Source organism: Mandrillus leucophaeus, unplaced genomic scaffold (genome assembly GCF_000951045.1).
Source record: "Mandrillus leucophaeus isolate KB7577 unplaced genomic scaffold, Mleu.le_1.0 Scaffold68, whole genome shotgun sequence".
Lineage (NCBI taxonomy): Eukaryota > Metazoa > Chordata > Mammalia > Primates > Cercopithecidae > Mandrillus > Mandrillus leucophaeus.
In genome coordinates this window covers 2144442-2169526 of record NW_012107363.1, presented here as the reverse complement: position 1 = coordinate 2169526, position 25085 = coordinate 2144442, and the positions used below count along the sequence as shown (strand labels likewise).

At 52.8% G+C, this 25085-nt stretch overlaps 1 protein-coding gene across 1 annotated transcript in view; it reads right to left on the bottom strand.

Moving 5' to 3' along the window:
• SORCS2 (sortilin-related VPS10 domain containing receptor 2) overlaps positions 1-25085 on the bottom strand; it is a 408600-nt gene that overhangs the window by 352976 nt on the left and 30539 nt on the right. The window lies entirely within an intron of this gene.

Sequence of the window (25085 nt, the reverse complement as noted above, 5' to 3'; positions counted from 1 at the left end):
ATGAGTCCCAGGGGTGGAAGCTGGCATTTCACCTGAGGCCCATGGATTAATTCTCCTCTTGAGCAAGAGGTACGCCAGGCCTGGATGGACAGGATGTGAGCGGGTACTGTTTTCCAGGAGGCCACACCCGAGCTCTTAAGTAAACGTCCCAGGCCTGGGCCACCGCCCCAGGAACACAGGCACACTTGGCCTGGATTCTGGATGCCTCAAAAGTGGCCCCTGTTGGCTGATCAGGCCTGGGCCCGCTGGGCAGTCCCACAAAAGATGAGGCCAGCAAGGGGTGGCGGTCATACCTGGCCACCGGATGAGCCATGGGAAGGCAGATGTGCACCAGACTCCAAAACAGAGGGCCTGAAGTTGTGGGCCTCCGTATCTGCCTCTTCCCCTGAGACCACCCGCCCTCTCCAGGAGCAGTCCCAGAGGCTCTTGGTCTGCCTGCCGGTCAGTGTCCCCTCCGGACACACCCTCTGGGACAGGATGGAGCCACAGGCCCTCCTCTGGCTTGGCTGTGAGTTGGGAGGATGTGTGTGACATGACCTGAAATCCCCCAACAGGTCACCTGGGAGAGACCGGGAGAGGGCAAGTGCTATACCTGCCAGGCGGCCCAGCTCAGCACACCTGCCCCAGCTCAGTGCACCTGCCCCAGCTCAGCGCACCTGCCCTAGTTCAGCACACCTGCCCCAGCTCAGCGCACCTGCCCCAGTTCAGCGCACCTGCCCCTACCCCAGAGCTACCTACAGCGGGTGGTCAGGGTGAGCTGTCTCCATGCCCTCTTCCCCACCCACCCCCTAGGCCCGGGTACCAGCTCCTCCCACAGAGCCACTGACCAAATGCATCCCCGCTAGATGGCTGCCCATGATGAACCGAGCTCACTGGTCATGATCCCACAGGCCCAGTTGCATACCCGGGTCATGAGCACAGCCCTGCCCCACCCCCACAGGGGCCCTCTGACCCCTCCACTCACTCATCTGCCACCAAAGTGGCAGGATCCCAGTCGCCTCCATCCCTTGTGCCCGGCACCAAGCCCAGAACACAGGAGGTGCTCTGCAAGGGTCTGCATGGGGTGGCTGCCTTGGGGGCTAAAGGCAGAGAGGCAAGAGGAGCAAGGGACGGGCCCGCTGGTGCTGACGGCAGCACCACCATTCAGCACTGAGACCGAGGCTTAAGGAGTCCATCCAAACGACTCCATAGCACTGTGTTCAGACTGGAAAAGGCTTTTCAGGAGAAGGCCCTGTAACTGCCCGGCTGTGGGAGAGGAGATGCCAGCCCGGGAGAAGAGCAGCTAGCCCTACTGGGCCTAGAAGTTTGGAAGACCCATCCCAACAAGGATGGGAAATCAAGACAGATGCTGAGCATGGATCTCCCAGAGGTGGTGACTGCACCGCGCAGAGGAGCATCTCTGCCTGGGAGGAGGGAGAGGGCTCCCGCCGGGCTGCCAGAGCTGGGCAGGTACCCGCGCCTTCAGACAGACACACGCCGGGCATTCTTCAGATGCCGTCGTGAGGCAGAGACCTGGGACGCCCCAGAACACCTACAGATGCTGCCCCTCGTGCTTTCTCAGCCACACCAGGGTGCAGAGGGGCTGGGGGAGCCGGGAAAAGGGTTTGGTGGTCCGGCGGTTTTTTTGTTTGTTTTTTGGCTTGGAGCTTTTCTTAGAAGTGATGTGTTGCTAGAAACTTCAAACCAGATACAAATACACCCCATGATGTTCTCTCTCTCTCTCTTTTTTTTTTTGGTGAATAATTTATACAAACTCAGGGCTCTCCTGGAAAGCGTGGAAGAGCAGTCCGTGGGCACAGCTGCCTTCAATGTGGGAACGGTGAGCCCTGAGCCCAGGAGGGACACGTCAGGGACAGCCCATGCTGTCCACGCTCCCTCCCCCACTTTCACCTCCCGGGATGAACTTTAAATCCTATTCCTTACAACGAGAAGCGGGCCTGGAAAAGCTTCCCCCGCACACCTGAGTGCCATGCACCACAGGGCCCAGGACAGTGGCCCCTGTGCACCGGACGGGGGTTGCCAGCCTGCCGGGCATGGCTCCAGGAGCTGTGCTGGCTTCACTCATGCTCCCTCACCCCACAGCCACCGTGAGACAGAGACCATTCTTATTCTCTTCCTCAGAGGTGGATGCTGAAGCTGGAGAAGTAACTTGCCCAAGGCCACACAGCCAGTAACTGGAGGGGGCAGCAGGCTCAGGGCCTGTGTTCTCTGTCCTCACACCCGCGACACTCAAGGCACCCATGTGTAAGTCCTGATCCCACCACTCTGGGGCCTTGGTTCAGAGTCCTCATCCCTAACCAGGGTGACCCCACCTCCCCGGGTTCCTCCGCAGGACTGAGGGTGCCCTGTGGGAGGGGCCCGCTGGGTGCCTGCACAGAGGAAGGGGCTTTGCCAGGCACGTCCTTCCACGACACCTCTGTCTTTTCTGTTTTTCCAGCTGGTCTCTTAAAATACGTTTTCAGTGTTACATTTTTGCAGATCTTTAAGTGACACTGTGATTTCCAGGTCTTGTACGGCAGATTCACTTTCCCAGAGTACCGTACCCACTCCCTGCTGCTGCTTTCTTCATGTCTCCCTCACCAAATGCCCTTAGAGTGGAAGAGGCGATGGGACCTGGTAAATTAGTCAAATGCTGATGCCAAGGCCCTGAGAGTGCGCAGGGCTGCAGGGACATCCAGCTGCTGTGAGCCCCCAGCCACGTCTCTGGGGAGCTGCGGTGGAATACAGCGGCATCTAGGAAGCTCATGCTCAACTCCAGCCATGCCTCAGGGACCTTGTGATGTCACAATGCACCTTCCCCAAGGCCCTAGGCAGGGGGTGTGCAGGCCGGACCTCATGCACGCATGTGCCTCAATGTAGATGGTTCTGTGCCAGGTCAAAAGTCACCAACTCTGCCACCCCTGAGCCAACTCTTGCATTCTCTTCTCCTCAATTTCCTCATCTGTGAAATGGTCACAGCAGCCCCACATGCCTATCCAACAGCATAGTTACCAGGTTACAGTGACAACGAATCCTGCTAGTGGACACACCCTGTGAGCCAGCCACTCGGCTCACTCAGACTGGTGAAGAGGTGCCTTCCTGGGGTCCGGGCTCCCACACCCCACCGCCCCACCGCCCTCTCCTGTCTAGTCTCATCACAGCCGTGATCTTGACAAAATCTAAGTCCAGGCCAGCTCACAGCCTCCTCAACTCCCAGTAAAAGCAGATACAAGCTGAGGCCCTCACCAACCCTGCGGCACTGTCGGCCGGGTGGACCCCACCTGGGCGCAGCCCAGCCCCTCCCCTTGCTCCTTCCTTTCCAGCCACCCCGGCCTCGCATACCCCTCAGGCCCACCCCAGGGCCTTTGCTTGGCCCTAGACATGCGCCTCGCAGTCCCTCCTGCGGTTCCGGCCTTCCCTGCAGAACTCTGCCCAGCATCACCTCCAGTCCCCACCTGCTGTTCCCACCACTCCACACTTGTCTTAGTCTCTGCTGCCCTCACTGCCCTCGGCCCCAGAGCTGACTCTACTCGGCTATCTGGCTGCGGCCTGGCTTCCCTTGGAATGCGAGCTGCAGGAGGCAGGAGTTCACCTCAGTGGTCTCCGCCACAGTCCTGTCACCAAGACAGAGCCCGGCGTAGAACAGGCTCCACGGGCAGGGCAAGAGCGAATGGGCACTGACTCTTCTGGGACCACCTGCAGCCCTCTGGTCTGCCCTTTGTGCTGATGCTGCCCTGGGGTCGCATGTTTCTCAGAAGGCCTAGCCGTGGCCATACCTTCCGGTTATATGATACGGAACCCGTCTTTCAATAAATGAAGATGAATCTGTTCTGCTCGGTTCCAGCAGCCGCCCCAGGGACGCTGTGCAAAACAAGGCTATCCTCCATGGCCCAGGCGAAGGCATGGGCAGATGGGCCCCACCCCAGGACCCACAGATGATGGCTGGATGGGGCCTGGGTGTGGAAACCCAGGGAGATGCATGTCCCCAGAAGAGCCCACACAGCGGACCCCAGGTGGGTGAGCCTATTTCTGCCCTCTGGTTGCATCTCAACCTCCATCCCTCTGCCCTCAGGGGTGGTGATATGGTTCGGGTGCCTGCCCCCTCCAAAGCTCGTGTTGAAATGTGATTCCCAGCGTTGCAGTGGGACCTGGTGGGGGGTGTGGGATGTGGGGGTGGGGCCCTCAGGAATGGCTCTCCATGCCATCCCCTGGTGATGAATGAATCCTCCCTCAGTTCACGTGAGATCTGCCTCCCACTCTCTTGCCCCCTCTCTCCATGTGACACTCCTGCTCCCTGGTTACCTTCCGCCATGACTACAAGCTTCCCGAGGCTCACACGAGGGCCTGCGGTGAGCAGGTGCCCAATTCCCCACCTCCTGGGGTGTCCTGCATAACCAGTGAAACCCAGACTCGGGCATTTCCTTATAGCAACCCAAGAACGCACTCACACAGATGGTCAGCCGCCACAGGCAGGAGGAGGCACGCTCCGAGTCCCAGGCGCACCCCAGCTCCTCGGCCCCGACACTGTCTCGTCCCGTCCCCGTCAGGCGCTCTGGCCCATCCTCCCACTGCTGAAGCTCAGGAGTGAAGTCGGGGACAGGAGGCCCCCCTCTCTTTCCAAACCTCTGCAGCCCAGGGAGGGACGGAGCTCTTGCCCGAGGCCCCAGGCCCATGCTTAGATCACATTTAGGGTCTGGCTCCAAATAAAGGGATGGGGTAAAAACAGCCACGTTCAGTGACTCAAAGCCCCCCAACAGTCCGAGTCCAGCCACACAAGACTTGCTTTTCTCCTACCGAGAGGCCCCTTAGGTCACTCTCCATGCACCCGCAGTAGATATGCTGCCATTAATGCTGCCTTGGCGCTCCAGCTGCGCCAGGATTCTCCCCAGTACATCTAAACTCTCCAGATCCAGGCTGTCGCCCCGGCAGGCTGTGGCTGAGGGCAGGCGAGTGCTGGATGGAAGCAGCGCACTTCCCCTGCGCCCTTCACCACTGACCCCTTCCTTGGGGGAAGGGGCCCAGCCTCCATGGCTGCCCCCAGGAAGCCTGTCCCAAGGCCCCATCGCTCCAAACACGTCCCCCACTGTTATCCGGGTGCAGGCCCCGCTCGGCACAACTGGGTATTGCCAGAGCAGATGTGGATTCTGGGAGGCCAGACAGTAACGCAGAGAAGCACGGGCTTCACTGCCAGGGCAGGAGGGCCTCGCCTCGCCACTCGCTACCTGTGTGACCCTGGGCCAGCCACTGACCGGCCCAAGCCTCAGGCATCCCATAAGGACACACAGATGGTAAAGGTCCCCTCTCGTGGGTGTGTCCAGGGAGGAAATGAGGTGACTGCACTGAGGACACCCCAGGGCCCGGCACATACAAGACACCCAGTACACGTGCTATTCCCATAGAGGGTTAGCTGATGACACCAACCCTCCCTGAGCTTCCTAGCGAGGAAGAATGCTGGAGGGTCCAGCTCAGGCTGCTCTCAAATTCCTGGCTTCAACCAATCCTCCTGCTTCAGCCTCCCGAAGTATTGGGATTACAAGTGTGAGCCACACCCGGCCCACGACACTTTGCAATATGGTTCTTAGGAATGGGCCCCCAGGAGCCACCCTCAGCAGGGCAGTGTGTGCTGGGAAGGCCTCTTCAAGAGCTGCACGGTCTCCCTGGCCTGCAAAGCCAGCAAAGCCGCCCTGGGCCTCCCCTGGCTCACAGCTACCAGCCCCGGGATCTGATGGGCCACTCATTGAGGTTGGGAAAAAATGTCTCAGGAACAGCAGACCCAGGGCTTTCCCCGCCCCGGGTAAAACACAGGCCCTGGCCCCCAACTCCCGCCTTCCCCACCTTCTCCTCTGGGTCTACAGCCACAGGGCAGCCTTGTGAGTACATCTGTTTCTGGAGGACATATGCTGATGAACAGCAAGCATGGAGAATGAAAACCACACCTTCCATACCTCCTGCGCCCCAGGGGAGAAGACCCAGGGGCTGGCCCTCCCAAGACCCGTGCTCCAGGTCTAATTCCCCAGGACTGGATCATGATGCCTTTGTGCCTCAGTTTCCCTTCTGTAACCAGAAGAGGCTGGACTAGATTGGGGCACAGGCTCAAAGAGTCCCAGGGCCTGGAAGTGTGGATGAGGCAGAGCCTAGGCCCCATCCGGTGGGCCGTCCCTGTCTCAGGGGGACGTCAAGGCCCCACGAGAATGCTGGCCTGCTGCCGCCCCTTCCTCGTTTCTCCAGCGAGGTGGGGACCCCAGGCTGCTCATGTGAGAATTCGCAATTGCTAAATGCTGATAGCTTGGTCCACTGCGGGCTGGGCCAAACCAAACCCAGCGGAAGACTCAGCTGGGCCCTCTGCAGGCCTTGAATTTCCTGCTGTAAAATGAGTGTGATTTGGCGCCTGGGCCTCCTGACAACCATTTGATGGCTCAGAAGCCTCGGACGTTTCTTTGTGAGACCCAGAAAAGGAGCAGAGCCGCTCAGGTGTCAGGTTCCTAAACCGGGAGGGGTTAGGTCTCATTTATTTAGGACAGTGGGAGTCACTGCAAAATGAAGGGGAAAGTGTCGCCACTCCCAAACCAGTTTCTCAGACTGACATTCCCAGGACATGCTGGGAAACCGAAACCAGGACAGTAGAAGCGAAGGCGCCTTCCACAGGCAAAGGCCGTTTATCGGGGTCATCTCATCTCAAGGGGACGTCTCTTGCCCAGGCTGTGGCTGTGGAGACAGAGAGCAGGTGCTTGCCGAAGGCCACACAGGCCAGTCCTGGGGTCTCCGGAGCCCGGGGTCACCCCACAGCGATCAAGGATCAGGGATTTGGGGCATTCAGCAAAAGCGAAAATGGAGTCCCCTGCGTGGTGTGCTGTTCCTAGCGGATTCTGGTGTGGGAGGATCTGAGGCTCCGGGTCGTGAGAGGCTGGAGAGAGCAGGAGGGAGGAGGTGCCCCTGCAGCCTGTGGAATCCGGCACCTCCCGGAACTGCACCAACATCTTGTGCTCCTGAGCTGGGCCCACAGATGGGGCAAGGTCACAGAAGGCCAGGGATCCATTCCGCCTTTCTGCTGACCCCGCAGCCCTCCGGGACACAGCACCCACGCCAGTGTCCTGGGAGCAGAGTGCCTGCCCCTCGGGAGGTGGTGCCGGGCCCTGTGTGGGTCCAGCGTCCCTCAAGCCTCGATTTTAGGGCAGGTCCCAACATGCACGCACTGGGCAGCCTTCCTTGGGCATGTGGGGGTCTGTGTGTGCTGAAGGCATGGCAGGGAGGGCTTAAGGAGGTCTCCCATGCAGAACGCCCACCACGCTGCCCGCACACCCTCCCTGCTCTGTCCTGCTGAGAGCCCCGGCACAGGGTCTCTGGGCTGGGGAGCTGCTGTGAGCCCTGTGGAGGGCGGGGATCACACATCACGTTAGCAGAGGGGGGTGCTCCTGCCGCCATGAGGAGGTGAGGAGCGGCAAAGAGGAGGGCTCTGCTACCCACACACTGGGTGACTTGGGACAGCCTCTAGATCTTTCCAAGCCTCCATTTCCTCCCCCAATTCAGAGGACTGTGTGGACCCGGATTTTATAGCCAAGGGGCCGGACACAGTGTCCACACTGGGTGGACAGAGGCAGTGACGCCAGAGGGACAATGGGATGTTTCCACAGTCACACAGAGCTCAGGCCCAGAGAGCCCAGGCTGGAGACAGAGTTTGCCAGTCCTTCCTGCCCGCCACTGCCTGCCATCATGGGGTTTCCTGAAGGATCTACAATGACCACCCCACCCTACCCTTCAGACGAGGAAACAGAGGCTCAGAGGGGGCTTAGAGCTTGCCTGGAGTCACACAGCTAACGATGGCAGAGCCCCCACGCTGGGTCAAGCCTGCAGCTCTGTCCCACCGCCCGCTCCTCACACATGGCCAGGAACAATGTGAGACCCAGGGTGATGGGCCAGGGCCCAAGGTCCTGAGAAAAGCTGGCAACATCCCACTCTCCACTGGCAAGCAACGTCTCCCAGCTGTGCACAGACCCACGGATGCCAGGACACGGAGCGCCCTGCCATCCTCCTAAGCCACTGCATGCCGGGGCCCTTGCTGAGGAGAGAGGAGCGTGCCTCTTCCCAACGCCACATGTGATGGTGTCACTTTGGCAGCTTGACGCTGGCCACCATGGGGGGAGAACTTACACCACGAAAACTGGCCAACCTTACAAACCAGTGCTGCTGTTTTCTTGTTTGTTTGTTTGTTTGTTTTTCCCGGAGTGCTGGTTGTTCGACATTCACCAGCACACCACTGTTTCTAAAGAAACAAGCCAAAGAAAGTCATCCACCCCAGAGATCACCACGGGGCAGCCTGGGTCTCCCTGAGCACCGACTCATGCCAGGTGCTAGGCCAGGGCAGTGCTGGTCCCAGGCACGAAACTGACCTGTCCCCCAAAAAGTGATCGTAGGCCAGCATCTCAGGCCAAATGAAATGTCCAGTCTCAGCTGGGTGTGGTGGTGCACACCTGTAATGCCAGCACTTAGGGAGGCTGGGATGGGAGCACTGCTTGGGGCCAGGAGTTCGAGCCTCCAATGAGTTATAAGCATCACCGCACTCCAGCCTGGGCGACAGAGTGAGATGCTGTCTCTAAAAAGCAAAAACCTCCGGCCCCTGCTTTCCGCTCCACGGGAGGGCTCTAGGCACCGGAATCCAACAGCGAACCACACAGCCAGGGATGCTGCTCCGAGCCTGTCACCTACTGGAGCAGACACACAGGCCACAGATAAAGAAATAATAACAATCATAATGTTCTAACAGGAAACTGCATTAAAATAGTATCATCATCAATAATGCATTTAAGTCCTGGGCGGTTATGATCAGTGTGATGAAGAGAAAACAGCACGGAGCCAGAGCCTCCAACGGGGAGGGCACCCTAGACTGGATGGGCGAGGGGAGTGGCTCAGAGGAGGTGGCCTTCAGCTGGCATCTGAGGGATCAGAGCCGGCAGATCAGGAGCAGTTCCCCGGGAGGGATGAGCTGGGTGAAGGCTGGGAAGTGGAGAGAGGGGCGGGGGTGGGGGAGGAATGGCAGGTGCTGGGGCCGGTACATACTAGGGCCGTTAGAGAACCGGCCATAGAGAGGGGCCATGGTCTGCGGATCCCTGTGGGGTGCCCTGGGGGCTGCATGGACCTCCGTGGGGTGCCCTGGGGGCTGCATGGACCTCTGGGTGTGCTGAGAAGCCCTGGGTTCGTTATCAGCAGGCAGTGACGAGGCCTCTGTGCTCTCTGAAACTTCACTTTGGTGTTGGAATGGACTCTCAGGGTCAAGGGCAGGCGCAGGGAGACCTGGCTTGTGGCATCCAGGGGAGAGACGGCGGTGCCACAGGATGGGAGAGGAGGTCCCTGTTCCGGGACATCCTGGAGGAATTGCAGATGGATAAGATGAGGGAGACACTAAGGAGTGTGTGGGTCTGAGAGATGGCCTGGATGGCAACCTGGCCCAGCACTCACACATAAGGGGATTAGGGCAGGAGCACTGAGGGGGCCTAGGGCCATCCCATCTCTGCCCCCAGCTCTGACCTTCACTGCAGGGGGCCTCAGACTTGAGTGTGGACCCCAGCCCTTACATGCCAGCCCGGTCCACACACCTCCCTCCCTAGGCAGCCATCGTGGGCCCATGGGCAGTGTCCATGAAAAGGAAGGCCGGGGCGGGGTCTGCCCAGGCTGTAGAAGTGGGCAGGGCATCCAGGACCTAGAGGAGGCTGCAGGCTCTGGGGAGCACACTCCCCCAGCCTGGGCACTCCTTGTCCCAGAGAACGGCGTGGCCCGAGGAGACTGAGCTGGGCTCTGAGACAAAGCAGCCCAGGTGGCCCACTCAAAAGGGCGGTGACAGGAGAAGGTCAGAGGACGGATAGTGACAGAGACTCAGGTTCTGACATGCTGAACCCAGGTGGTGTGTCTGACCACGTTAGGTCGGTGATGATTAACCCGTACAAGGTGGTGGACTTGGTTTTCCAAAATGCAGGGCTAATGGAGGAAAAGTAGCAAAGGGGGCACCGACCAGGCTGGAAGGCACTGGTTTGGTCCAACCCCTCCCACTTCAGTTCACAAATGAGGAGTTGGGGGTCGGCAAGGGAAGTAAGCGCCTCAAGGTCGACCATGGGGGAGGGTGCATGATGCCCAGCCCTGCCCCAGCCACTGCCCTGCCTCTCCTGCAAGCCCCACCGAGTCACTGCTCTCCCTCTCCTACAAGCCCACTGGATTTCATTTGCAAGGTGGCAGGCAGGAGGCCTCAGTGACAGGAGCCCTCCAGACTGGAGGAGGCCAAAGCAGAGGCAGGGAGACCAGGGAGAGGCCGCAGTGGCCGTCTCACAGAGCCAGCGGAGGCTCCAGACCCCAGGGCTGGGCCTGTGCAGTCACTCGCTGTACCCAGAGCCGCTGGAGAGGGAGGCCAGGCTGTGGCTTTGGAGACGCACAAAGGGAGTTACGGGGGGGGCGGGGGCAAGAACCTTAACCCCCACATTCTCATTGTCAAGAAGTACAGTGCTGCTAAAGAATGACCATGAACCACGATGGCGAATATTCCCTGGTGCTGGCTAGAAGCCAGGCCTGGGCTCTGTGTTTTACATCCATTACCGAAGGACCAAGCAGCCCAGGCAACCCTGTTATCACAGATGGAGTAAACCAGGCTCAGAGGGGGAAAGTCACTTCAAGGCCACACAGTAAACAACAGGCAGAGCCAGGACTGGAACTCAGATCTCTCAGGTTCACAAGCGTGCGTTCTTAGCCATCTCTCATGCACTCTCTCTAGAGCAGACAGGAGACAAGGGAGAAACTGTGGGAACAGGGACTCTCATGGGAAACGCATGGCATGGTGCATCAGATAACCCAGGTGGGGTGTCCCCTCTGACTCACTGTAGAGCCCAGTGCCTTTCCTGGGCCTTCAGCCAACAGCTTGTGCTGGAGACCCAAGCAGAAGTTTAAACGCAAACACTGTGTGGGCAAGGGATGGAGCGAAACAGCCCTAGGGTCCCTGAGCACCTAAGAGAGAACTGGGAACCAGGCCTGGGGCTCCGTCTCCAAGGAGGAGACCAGAACCAAACACGGTGATGGCAAACATCTGCACGTGCTGAGTGGGGCACTGGGCACCCTGCTGTCCCCTGCAACAGCAGGCAGAGGAGACAGGTGGGTGAAGGAGGCAAGCAGGAGGCTCTGCATCAAGCCGAGAACCTACTTGATCTTTGAGTGGCATCATGCATGCTGTACGGGCTCCAGCTTGTGATGGTGGCAGGTGGGCTGGCTGGTGGGGCATGGCGGATAAGGTCTGAGAAGCGGCCTCAGGACCACATGGGTCCTGAATCCCAGAGTCCTCCCCAGGGATGTGACTGCCACTGCCCTAGCTTGCAAGATGGGGCTCGGGGCTCCGGGGAGGCAATGGGCTCAGTGGGGTCAGGAAAGAGGACAAGCAGGTAAGGTGTGCAGCCCCTCCAGTGACACCAAACCCCCTTCTGTGGACACACCGAACCCCCTGCCTTCCTGCGTCCCATGAGGTCTGCCTCCAGCTGGGTATGAAAGAAGCTTCCAGAACCTCTTCTGTGCCCCCACAAGTCTTCTGGCCTGCTGTGCCAACTGGACCTGAGCCCTGGACACTCTCGGAGTCTCAGTGAGCTCTCCCAGGGCCTGTGCCCAGCCAGGATATGGCTTGGTGCTTCCACTTCTTGATCTCATCCAAGGCTCCCACGAACCTGTAAGGTGGGGAATATCACCATGCCCATTTTACAGATGGGGACACTGGGGCCCAGAGAGCCCCAGATGGGAGACGGGAGAGCCTGCTTGGCACTCAGGTCTGCTGACTCCAAAGTGGTGTTGCTGCGGCCATTTTCTACTGGAGCCAGCTGAGTGGGTGTTCACAAGTCAAACCCTTGCCCCCCAGGCACACGGTGGACGACATTTCCCAACCTCCCTTGCAGATGGGAGCAGCCCAGTGGCTGAGATCTGGCCAATAGAGTATGGCTGGAAGTCCTCTGTGTATAATCCATGCTCTCTTGTCTCCCCTGCCTGCTAGACTGGAGGACTCTCAGGTCCTGGTTAGCGGGAGAAGAGTGTGTAGAGTTACAGGATGGAAGGAATCTGAGCTCCTGCATCACACTGCTCAGAGGAGAGCTGCCCAGGAAGCACCTGGCTAGGAATACCCACATTGAACCACTGCCCAAGTGAGAAACTTCATCCTAGGAAGCCACTGAATCACTGGGGCTGTTTGCTATCGCAGCAAGTCCACCCTGACAAAGCTTGCTGCCTCTTAGATCCAGAGATCTGGCTTCTGGCTACACTTTCCCGCAGACCCAGCATGTCTCAGCCAAGTCCCTGGACCAGTGCAGGGAGGCCTGTTTGCCTGAGATGGGCTTGCCAATCTCCAGTTCAGATGACACCAGCTCACCCTGGAAGAAGGCTGACTCAAAACGCCAGTGTTTACAGAGGAAAACTGAGAAACTGATGAGCTTCCACAGGAAGGAATCCATGTGCTCCAGAGATTATGGGCTCTTTATTGCAAAGCTTTGCAAATAGGTGGAGGATTGGACGCTTGGAGCACTGACTGCAAAGGCTTAAATGAAAACCCATGAATTGGGCAAAGTCAACCAGAGAATGTGGTCCATTCAATATGGGGTTCATTGCCACAACCTCAGAGGCCACCCTTTCTCTATCACCTGAGTTCCGGCCATGTGTCTGTCACCAAGGCTCACACAGCCTTTCCTGGTTCCTCCAGTGTCCAAGGCCAGCCAGATCCCACGAGAGACCTCCACCCCATAGAAAGGTCTTCCCCAGATGCAGTCCTGAATCCTAGCTTTGCCCTCAGGACCCCATGGCAATGTCTGTCTCCTGAACCCCAGAAAGCACTCAGCAGTTGGGAACTAACCTCATACCTTCTCTTCCCCAGACCAAATACCTCTGTTAAAAAAATGGCTGCAATTCATCCCCTCTCTGTATCCATACTCACTGGCAATGGTCCTTCCTTTAATAAGTGGAGTTATTTCCCCACTTTTTGAATAAAGGTCAATCTTTGTGATTTGCTTTGGTCAATTAAATTTGCAGAAGTGATCTTACATGACTTCCAAGTCCATGCCTTGAGACCTATGTGCTGCCGTTCTTTCTTGAACCTCTGCCCAAGTGCCCTGTGTATAAGCCCAGGCTAATCTGCTGGAGGATAAGAGTCATGTGGCCCAGTCTTCCCCATTGCCCCAAGCAAAGGCCAGCCAAGCCTCAGAAACAGAGCTACCAAGGTAACTGGCTGCTGACTACAGATGCACAATGGAGCCCAGTCAATAACAGAAGATCCAGCCAGCTGAGCCCAGCCCACATTGCCCATTCACAAAATCATAAGCTCAATGAATGGCTGTTGTTTTAAACCACAAATCTGGGGGCGGGGAGTCATTTGTTATGCAGCAAAAGCTAACTGATACATCACCATCACTGCACCTTCAATGGTTCATCCTGCAAAGGGCACAGCTTCTGGCGCCTCTAATTTCTGAACTAGACTTTTTGGGACATGACTCTATTTTTATAAGGGTCCTTGTGGAGTGGAGACAATGACCTCTGTGACCCCCACAGTCCTGCACCCCGCCAACTCCACCTTGCACTTAATGTCCTATCCATTGTCAGTTTCTCAGACTTTGTGTGGGCGGTCTGCTCTGAAATACTCCCTCTAACTGTTGGCTGACTTAGGTTCGTCCTGAAGTCTCAGCGGGAGAGCACTTCTCCCAGGCCAGCCAGCCTGACCCCTGGGGCTGCATTGCTGCCGCGTGCCGTGCACTTCCACAGCACTTCCTCCCTACAGGACAGCTCATGTCACTGAATGGACATCACCCAGTGACTTGTCTGCCTCCCTGCTAGAACGTGAGCCCCATGGGGACAGAGGCTGTGCCTGCCTCATTCAACATTGAATCTCCAGAGTCTAGGGTACACCCAGAATGTGCTGAGTGCTCAGAAAAACTCAGAAAAAAGGCAAGGAGGAAGGGAAGGTGGGTGGGGTGAGGAGAAGGAGGAAGAAGTGACAGCATAACTGGGAAGAGCCTCTGGCTGATGGCACCTGACACAGGCCGAGTGCCTGGTAAGCGCTTCATAAACATCTTATGAGCCAGACAACACCAGCCATGAAGCTCCACTGCCCCCAGGGACCCTCTAGCCTTCTGCTGGCTCACTCTTATGTTTTCCTGTGGCAACAACTGAAAACTTGTTCCCCTTGGTGGGGCTGCTCCCCCTCATCCTTCACGCGCCCTGGGAGCCTTCGCTGCCCCATCCCTACTGGGGCTGACTCAGGGGCCTCCTCCTCTCACTCCCCATTGAATTGAAAAGGGTGACTCAGCTCTCTGCATCTTCTGCAGATGGGAGAGGTGGGAGAGGCCTGATGCAGGGACCACAGAGTGCACGCCTGGGCAGGCCAAGGCCCAGCACGGTCAGGGGTAGTGATAGGGGCCAAGGGCCAAGTTCCGGGAAGAACAGGTCCCACAGTCACTGAAGACCTCACAAAACACCTTTGCCCCATCTCAGCAGACCCGTTTTAAAGGTGGGAGAACAGGATTAGAAACAGCAAAGGACTTCCTCAAGGTCATTCATAAATGGCAGAGCTGGGACTTCCGGAATTGGGGTGCCCATGCTTCTCCCAAACTCAGACAAACACTCACTTTTACCCCCAAACTAACATCTGTAGCATAACAAAAATTGCTGCCTGTGTTAGTCCCTGTGCTAAGCAAACTCCATACAGAGTGGCCCATGCAATCCTGCCAGCTCCCATTTTGTGGACAGGAAAAGCAGGGCTCCAAGAAAGGCAGGACTTGGGCTTCCTGGCACTGCCATCTCTTAGCCACTCCACAAGGACCCTTATAAAAAGAGCATCATACCTCGAAAAGTCTAGCTCGCCCTCCATGCCACTCGGCCACTGGCACCACCCCCAGATGCTGCTTGCCCTGTAAACAGGTTTATGGCTCCATCCTTCAGTGCTCACTCAAGCAAGGTTTACTACATAACAGAAAACAAAGACAGTTTCCTCGTGTTTCCCACCCCGGGGTAGGGGGAGGGGTGGGGGTTTCATTAAAATGCAGCACATCTTCAGGGCAGAGTGTGACTTTAATGCAAAGAGCAGGAGACCCAGTTCTGCTCTTCTGCAGACCACAGGCAAAGGCATGAGTGGGTGTGTGTGCGTGGGTGTGAATGTGTCAGTGTGTCTGCACAAGTGTGTGCGCGTGCATGCATTCATGTGTGTGTGTGCGCGTGCACAAGTGTGAGTGTGCATGCATGCATGTGTGTGTCTGAGTATGTGCACAAGTGTGAGTGTGTGTACATGCATGTGTGTGCTTGTGTCTGTATCAGTGTACAAGTATGAGTGTATGTGCATGCATGCATGTGTGTCTGAGAGCACATACAAGTGTGAGTGTGTGTGCATGCATGTGTGTGCTTGTGTGTGACTGTGTCCATGTGTGTGTCTCTGTGTGCACCCAAGTGTGAGCGTGTGTCTGCATGTGTGAGTGTGTGTGCTTGTGCACATGCATGCACATGTCTAGGCGTGTGTGTGTCAGTATGGAGGAGGAAGCATGTGTGTCTGCGTGAGTGTGCATGAGTGTGTGTGTGCAGTGCACTCAGGATACCAGTGAGAGTGGGGAAACGCAAAGTCCTGAGTCCTGCCCCTGACTCAGCCCCTCCAGGAACACACGTGCTAGGACTTTACACTCAACTGTGTCCTGGAGGGTGAGGAGGGGGAGCTCAGTGAGCCGGGCACCCTATCGAATACCACACCTCCTTTGCCCGCTGGCTGAAGAAGAGTCTCCCTAAACCCTGCAATTTCCTCCTCCCTGTCCCCTCCAAACGCTGCAGCCAAATGTGTGCTCCGGTCCACAAGCCTAACTTATTGAAATCCCAGGCCTAACTCCTCATCACCTACAGAATAGAGTCCAGGCCCCTCTGGCCAGCACACGAGGCCTCCTTAATCCAACCCTGGCTAGATCACCAGTGCACTCCCCTGCCACCCTCCTCCCACCTCACGCTTTAGCCGCTCTAAACTCCTTAGGGTCCCTCCATACCAGGCTGCCTCATGCCTCTGTGTTTCTTCACATCATGTTTCCCTTGTCTGCCTGAAAATTCGTATCCATCCTTCAAAGCCCCGTTCAGATATCAACTCCGAAATGCCCAACTGCCCTCTTCTGCAGGGCTCCCAACACTGGATGTTGCGCCCCTATCCATCCCTTCCTCGTTGTCAAGGTGGGTCAATCCTAAGACCTGGCAAAGTGCCTAGCACAGAGGGGATGCTCAAGAATGTTTACAAGATTAGGTTATCGAGAAACGATTCTTCACATCTTGTGTTCAATCTTGGTGCCCCAGCCAGGCCTTTAACTGACAACTTCTGGCCACCATTCTAGGTGCCTTCATGCCTGTGCGCTCAACAGAAGAAATTCCCCCAAAACAGGGCCACATCCTAATGCTCAGAGCATGAGCATATTACCTTTCCTGGCCAACGGGACTTTGTAGGTCTGATTAAGGACCTAGAAATGGGAAATCATCCTATTTCTAGGGGAAATAGGATGACACTGGGTGGGCCCAGTGTCAGCCCAGGGGTCCTTAAAAGGGAGTCACCCCAGGGGTTCTTTTCTGGCTGTGGTCAGAGAACAATGTGGGACAACAAAAAAAAGGGTCAGAGGGAGGTGACGCTGCTGGCTTGGGAGGGAAGGCCTGAGCCATGGACGGCAGGCAGCCTCTGCATTCCAACTCTAGAAGCTGGAAAAGGCAAGAGAATGGATTCTTTCCTAGAGCTCTGGGAGAGAAATGACCCAGTCCACATCTTGACGGGAGCCCAGTGAGACCTGGTTGGGCTTGTGGCATGCAGAGCTGCAAGACGACACACCTGTGTTGCTTCAGGTCCTACATCTGTGGTCGTTTTTATGGCAGACTGGAAAACAGGACATCCTGGCCACCAGCCTATGCACTTACCAGGGCGTGCCCCAAAACCCTGACAGTTCCCAGCCTCCAAGCCATTGCCCCACTGCTCCCACTGCCTAGACTGTCTTCCTCTGTTCCACTTGCCCTTCTCTGCCTGGAAAACTTCTATTCATCCCTCAGAAGCTACTTCCAAAATCCCTCCTAGGGGAACCTATCCCAGCATGCCCAGGAGTAGGATGGGACTCCATGCCACCTGAGTGCAGCCAGGCCTTGCCATGTGCAACCGTGGGCTACCACCCGGGGTCCTCTGTTCTCCTGCTGGTTGGCAGGATCCTGGTTGGCTGGCCCCAGTGTTCTGTGCAGTCTGAATTGTTGATGCCCAAAGCAGTGCCTGCATCCGTTAATGGGATTTATAGAACAGCAAGCATATCCTTGTCTTGCCTTGTCCAGCTTTCCTTTAGCTGGAGACGTATTCACACGAGGAAAGGAGGCCGATCTCACACGTACTTACTACCTCTTCCCTAAATGGCCCTTTAGTCTCTACATCCTCCAGTAACATCAGCAACAGCCTCAGAGACAGGCCTTCCACACACCCAAAGCCATGCTGCAATCCCAGCACCCTGCAATCCGATATGCAGGAGGAAAAGGGCACACAGAAGAACTTACCCTAAGAACATAGAGACGTGGGCCAGTGTATGTACAAGGACACTCACCACAGCTCCCTTTACATCTCGGCGTTAGTGAATATCAGAAATGACTCAGAGGTCTAAAAACGAGGACTTGGTTAAGTAAACAATACCTCCTTCAGATGAGAGTACATTATACACCCATTAAAAAACAGCAGTTGTGGGTCAGGTGCAGTGGCTCACACCTGTAATCCCAGCACTTTGGGAGGCTGAGGCAGGCAGATTACCTGAGGCCGGGAGTTTGAGACCAGCCTGGCCAATATGGCGAAACCCCATCTCCACTAAAAATACAAAAATTAGCCAGGCATGGTGGCGGGCGCATATAGTTCCAGCTACTCGGGAGGCTGAGGCAGGGGAATCACTTGAACCCAGGAGGCGAAGGTTGCAGTGAGCCAAGATCACACCACTGAACTCCAGCCTGGGCAACACAACGAGACTCTGTCTCAGAAAGAAAAAAAAAAAAAAGCAGTTGTGAAAATATGGAGGATCATAAGAAAATGTTTAATACATAATTCAATTGGAATTCAAAATGTATAAATCACTTATATATTTGCATCTTAAGACTAGTGAGACTATTCATCTCAAATATGAATAGTTTGAATCTCATGAAGTGGGGTTAACACAGGGAATTGTTTTCATGCCGTATTTATGATGATGGCAAATTATAATTACAATATTTGAAGATGTGGTACTTTTTGAAGGAGAATTTTTCTGGAGAGGAATTTGGCACTGCCCATATTAACAATCTTTAACTTTAAGAAGGTTACTAGCATTACCCAGTACCTTGGTTTGAGGAAATGGGAGGAGGTTATCACTGAAATTTACGCACAATGCCTCGTGGATGCGGATTCCACTCTGAAAGCCCCCGGGCTCATGGCGGTTCTGGAGCTTCTGCCAGGTGCAGAGAACACAAAAACCCAGACCCTAGAGACATGGAGGTGCCTGCCATGGCAGGGACAGGATGGGGACTGTGACAGAGGCCCTGGGAGAGCCCAGGGGTGGGGCAAGACAAAGCCCGGGTGGGAGGAGGGATCCAAAAGGGCTCCCATGGGGAAAGGACAGCTGAGCCCAGGGCGACAGGTGAAGCAGCAAGCGTGCCTGGGGAGACCCAGCAGGAGGAGCAAGACCTGCAGGGAGGGCCCTCGCCCCAGGGGTGGGGAGGAGCTGATGGGAAAACTCTGGAGGGAGAATCCTCAAGAGCTGGGAAGACCAACCCTGAGAGAGGATTCTCGGCTGAGCACAGGTACAGAATCAAATCATCACCCTACATTTCAGGCTCCCCCTCCCCACTGAGCATCTGTCCCCCAGTTCTGAAAAAAAGCATCTGAGACAATCCTACGGGCTGGGAAGCCGGCTGTGAGCTCAGAATGCACGGGGTCGTCTGGATGGGCAGGGCTGTCACCCAGCCAGGGAGAGAAGCCAGACCCCCATGCACACACTGTCAGAAAGCTAAATTCAGAACAAACGCTCTGGCTGGGGCAGAAGCTGCCAGCCTTACTCAGAAGAAGCTGAGACCCCTTTCTGCCCCAGTTTGCTTTTTCCTTGAGAACTAGCACCAGGGGGTGGCCATCGGCCTGCAGGAGCAAGGCCGAGTGAGCAGGATGCAGGGGAGGAAATGAGAGTGACACGCGGGTGGCACACAATGCCAGGGTGAACCCCAATGGGCCGCAACACACTCGGGGCAGCTCCTACAGCAGAAGCTGGGACCCAGGCCCAGCCAGAGTACAGAGCGGGCAAAGTGTCCCTACCGCCTCCTGGGCCAGCAGCTGCACTTGTGTCATGCAGCCTAGGATTACAGAAGGATGGCTGGCATCTGCTACACAGACTTGATAGACCTTGGCAGGATACGTGCTAGGGATGGTGGGGGTGTGCTGGGCCAGGAGCAGACACAAAGAGCCATTGTGGCTGTAGCAGTGTTGAAAGCACTATATACGGAGGGCAGCTTTAAGAGAAGGGAGGCTGTAGTGTCTGGGGACCAGGGGCGAATCTTCTTCCAGGAAGTCTTCCCTGACTACCACTTCCTCTGCTCCAATGGAGTAGGGGTGTCTGAGGCTTCCTTGGTTCTTTCAGCCCCGTTGTACAGTAGATTACATGCCACTGTCATGGACTGGTTCCTTGTCTGTACCCCCTACTAAACTCTGAGTCTTAGATATCAGTTACCATAGATCACTCCACCCCGGAGCCTAAACGGATGGAGGGAGGAAAGGCAGGTAGGTGGATGGAGAGGTGGATGATGGGTGAATGGTTAAGATGATGGATAAGTAAATGATGGATGGGTGGATGGACAGCAGATGGATGGAAGAGTGAGAAGGAGGGAGAGATGAACAAAGGTGGGAAGGGTTGATAGAAATGAGGAGAGAAGATAGAGGAATGGGAGGAAGGAAGAAAGCGTTGATGGTTGATCAGATAGGTGGATGGATACATGGGAAGAGGAAGCAAGAGAAGGAAGAAAGCAGAAGGAAAGAGAGGAAAGAGAAAAAGAAGGAAAGTCAGTAGGTAGAGAAGCTAGAAGCAGTGACAGAGGGGTCCTTGGAGCCAGGACCCGAGGGAGGGCAGGTATTAAAGTCAAGATGGAGAGAAGAGGCTGGGCGCAGTGGCTCATGCCTACAATCCCAGCACTTTGGGAGGCCAAGGTGGGTGGATCACGAGATCAAGAGACAGAGACCATTCTGGCCAACATGGTGAAACCCTGTCTCTACTAAAAATACAAAAATTAGCTGGGCGTGGTGATGCATGCCTGTAGTCCCAGCTACTCGGGAGGCTGAGGCAGGAGAATCACTTCCCAGGAGGCAGAGGTTGCAGAGAGTCAAGATCACACCACTGCACTCCGGCCCAGCGACAGGGTGAGACTCCATCTCAAAAAAGAAAAAAAAAAAAAAAAAAGGATGGAGACAAGAGGCTGCTGGGGCCGGGGGCTAGGAATGCTGAGAAATTTCCTCAAATTCTCATGATTTCTCAGTCACCTCAGATCTTGTCCCAGAACATTTTAAAGGCACCTCAAGGCCTCTCAGCCTAACCTCATCAAACCATTGATTCACAGTGAATTATTTATTGAACAGACTGTAACCCCGAAAGCTTTATAGTCAGGGCCTCTCTCTCGATCCCTATCTGCTGTGATTCTTGTTTAAATCAAACTCAGATCTCCATGGTGATGTTAAAGCAAACACTGAGGGAGACTGGCCTGGGAGCAAAAATGCAGCTGGTGAAAAGCCAACGGGACATTTTAAGGTAACGGGAGAAGGAAGGAAACAGACCTCTGACATCTACTAAGGACCCAGCGTTTTACACGCATTATCTGCTGTCATCTTCATAAGGGCCCACGAGGTCTACAATGAGGTCTGAATGTTTAGGCTCATTTTACAGAGGAGACTCAGAGAGGTCACCAAGAAGGGAAATATGGAGCCAGAATTGAAACAAAGGCCTGTCTGTGTGCACAGAGGACTTTCCGTGCTTCTCATCACCTTAAGGGTACAGCTCCCCTTTCAGTGTAAGACTGTTTCTCTCGAAGTCCCCCTCTTTCTGAATGACCAAAGGGCAAAGCATATAATCTCTTAAATTTTCCCATCTGAAAACTGGCTATGAACTCTCAGCATTATCTACCAAGAACGGCCTAATCAGCACGACAGTTCTTTGTTTGCTCCAACATTAGGGGACACAGAGAGGAATGTTGTGGTACCCAGGACAGCCCATAGGCTGGTAAGACACTCTGCAGAAGGCTTTGTCAATTTCAGCATGGTCACACCATGGGGATGTCCCCCAAGGCCATCACTGGCCTCTGCAGAGAAGGACTTTGATGCTTCTTTCTATCAGTGAGTGTCAGAGGATGCTGCATTGCTGTTGGACTCCACTGCTCAAATTCCTCAGACTGCATTCACAACATATGTTAAAATTCTATACATTAAAAGACAGAAAAACAAGGAGACTTTTGGTTCCAAAATAATAGCATAGAAGCAACCCGGCTTCACTCTCACCTGCAGAAAACCGAAAACAAATGTACAACACTGAGATGATCACCAGCAATATTTCAGAATGCAAATATGAAGATGAGACTGTTCCCAGAGCCACAGAGAAGTGAAAAGACTCAGAGCAGATGGTAAGAAAATTGGACTTCCACGTCCTTGATGCCTCTTCTCCCCATCCTGCCTGGCATCAAGCCTGCAGAAAACTTACTGCCAACTCACTGTTTCTGCCCTGGAAAAAGTGGGATTGAGGTGGACAACCAGCTTCCCCATCATCTTGGGTTCTCTGGCGGGAGACTGTTCCGGCCGTGATCCACAGAAAACGTTTCAAGTGCTGAAGGGAGAAATATCCCTGAGGACATTAGAGACAAAGAAGGGAGGAAGGACTACCAAGTCCAGCCCTGAAAACTCTGCTCTGGAATTTGGCCAAAGGAGACTCCAAATCAGAGTGTCTGTTCAGCAACACCATGGTGTTGGAGATTTATTCCACAGGTCCCCTGGGCATGAACCCCTAGCTACCATCCCCACACTGTCCAGAAATCCCCTTTGATACCTCCCCCATTTGGAAAGGGCAGCACTCCAGTCCTTTACTACAGCCAAGGAGAACCTGGGCTTAAGGCACCACTTAGAGTCAAAAAGGAAGCAGTGGCCTAGCAGTAAAGAATTTTTAACCAAAACAAGTCAGACAGAGAAGACTGTAATAAATAATGAATCCTTTAATGCAAAGACACTGACATACATCCACAAGAAACAATAGCAAACAGGGAACCATGATCTCCCAAAATGGACAAAGTAAGAAAACAGTAACTGACTCCAATGAGATGATATGTGAGCTCCCTGACCAAGAATTAAAAACTGCATTTTTAAGAAAACTTCAAGATAACACAGAAAAGCAATTCAGAAATTTATCAGAGTAATTTAACAAAGAGAAATCTTGGAACTGAGAAAAACACCTGTGGAACTGAAAATTTCACTAGAGGCTCTCAATAGCAGAATGGATCAAGCAGAGTAAAGAATCAGTGAGCTTAAAGACAGCCTATCTGAAAATATAGTCAGAGGAGAAAAAAGAAAAAAAGAATAAAAAGGAACAAAGATCACCCGCAAATATAGAAAATTACCTCAAAGAGCAAATGTAAGGATTATCGGTGTTCAGGAGAAAGTAGAGGAAGAGCAAGAGGTAGGAATCTTATTCAAAGAAATAATAACAGAAAACTTTCCAAAACTTGAAAAAGATATAAATATCCAGGTACAGGAAGGTCAGAGAACACCAAACAGATTCAACCCAAATAAGACTGCCCCCAAGGCATATAATAATCAAACTCTCAAAGGTCAAGGACAAAGAGAGGATTTAAAAAGCAGCAAGAGAAAAGAAGCAAATAACCCATAAGGAGCGTCAATTCATCTGGCAACAGACTTCTCAAAGGAAACCATACAGGCCAGGAGGGAGTGGAAACACGTTTTCAAAGTGCTAAAAGAAAAAACTGTCATCCAAGAATACTTTAGTCAGCAAAGTTATCCTTCAAATATGAAAGACAGATACCGTCTTTTCTAGACAAACAAAAGCTGAGGGAAGTCACCACCACCACATCTGTCTTAGAAGAAAGGTTAAAGGGAGTTCTTCAATCTGAAAGGAAAAAAAAAAACAAAAACACTAGCATGCAAAAAATAAATAAAATATTAAAAACACCCTGAAGGTTTAGAGTCCATTGTTAAAATTAGGGACATGGACAAACCCAGAATACTCTAATACTGTAATTGTAATACACAATCCACTCATAACTCTAGTATGAAGTCCAGAAGATAAATCTATTAAAAACAGTAATAGCTACAACAACTTGCTAAGAAATAGGTAAAATAGAAATATGTAAACTGAAACAACTAAAAGTAAAAATATGGGGGAGATGAGGATAAAGGGTATAATTTTTGTTTGTTTGTTTCTATTCTTTCTTTTCTTTGTGATCTAAATTATCATCACTTTAAAATAACATGCTATATCTATAAGATGTTTTTATAAGCCTCCTGATAACCACAATGCAAAAACCTATAATAGATTTAATAAAAATAAGTATCAATAAATTTGAACATACACCTAGAGAAAATCACTTAACCACAAAGAAAAATAGTAAGAAAGGAAGAGGGGATATACAAAATAAACAGAAAACAAGCGACAAAATGGCAATAGTAAATCCTTACTTATGAATAATAGTACTGAATGTAAATGACCTCGATTTTCCAATGAAAAGGCATAGAGTGATTGAATAGATAAAGAAACAAATCTCAACTATATCATGCCTACAAGAAACCCACTTCACCTATAATGACACATAGACTGAAAGTGACGGGCTGGAAAAAGTTATTCCATGCAACTTGAAACCAAAAAAGAGCAGGAGTAGCTCTATTTATATCCAATAAAATAGGCTGCAAATCAAAGGCTGTAAAAAGAGACAAAGCAGGTCACTATATAATGATAAAGGGGTCAATGCAGCATGAGGATGTAACAATTCTAAATACCTATGCCCTCAATACGAATCTCCCAAGTCTATAAAGCAAACATTAATAAATCTAAAGAAAGAGATAGACTGAAATACAATAACAGTAAGAGACTTTAACACTCCTCTCTCAGTTATGAACAGTTATGGACAGATCATCCAGACAGAAAATCAACAAAGGAACATCAGAGTTAAACTACACACTAGGCCTAATAGACCTAACTGGCATTTATGGAACATTTCACCCAAATGCTATAGAATTCATCAGCACACAGAGCATTCTCCAGAATAGACCGTATCTTAGGTCACAAAACAGGTCTGAACAAATTTTTAAAAGTAGAAATCATATCAAGTATCTTTTCTGACCACAAATAAATAAAACTAGAAATCAATTACAAGAAGAACCTCAGAAACTCCACAAACACATGGAAATTAAACAACATGCTCCTGAATGGCCAATGAGTCAATAAAGAAATTGAGAAAGAAATTATAAAATTTCTTGAAACAAACTAAAATTGAAATACAACACAGCAAAATCTATGGGATACAGCAAAGGAAGTACTAAGAGGAAAGTTTATAGCAATAAACATCTATTTCAAAAGAGAGAAAATATTTAAATAAACAGCCTAATGATATGCCTCAAGGAACTAGAAAAAAACATATCAAATCCAAAATTAATAGAAAGAAAGAAATAATAATTATCAGAGCAGAAATACATGAAATTGAGACCAGAAAACTGTACAGAAAATCAACAAAATGAAAAGTTGGTCTTTTGAAAAGATAAAATCAACAAATTAGACTAAGAAAAGAAGAAAGAAAACTCAAAATAAATAAAATCAGAAATGGAAAAGAGACATAACAACTGAGACCACAGAACAATTGTACAATTTGTGTCTGTTACAAAGAGTTACTAGGACTAGTACGAACAACTATATGCCAACAAATTGAGAAACCTGGAAGAAATGGATAAATTCCTGGACACATACAACCCACTGAAATTGAACCATGAGAAAATAGAAAACCTCAATAAATCAACAATTAGTAATGAGATCAAAGCTGTCATAAAGTCTCCTATTAAAAAAAAAAAAAAAAAAAAAAAAAAAAAA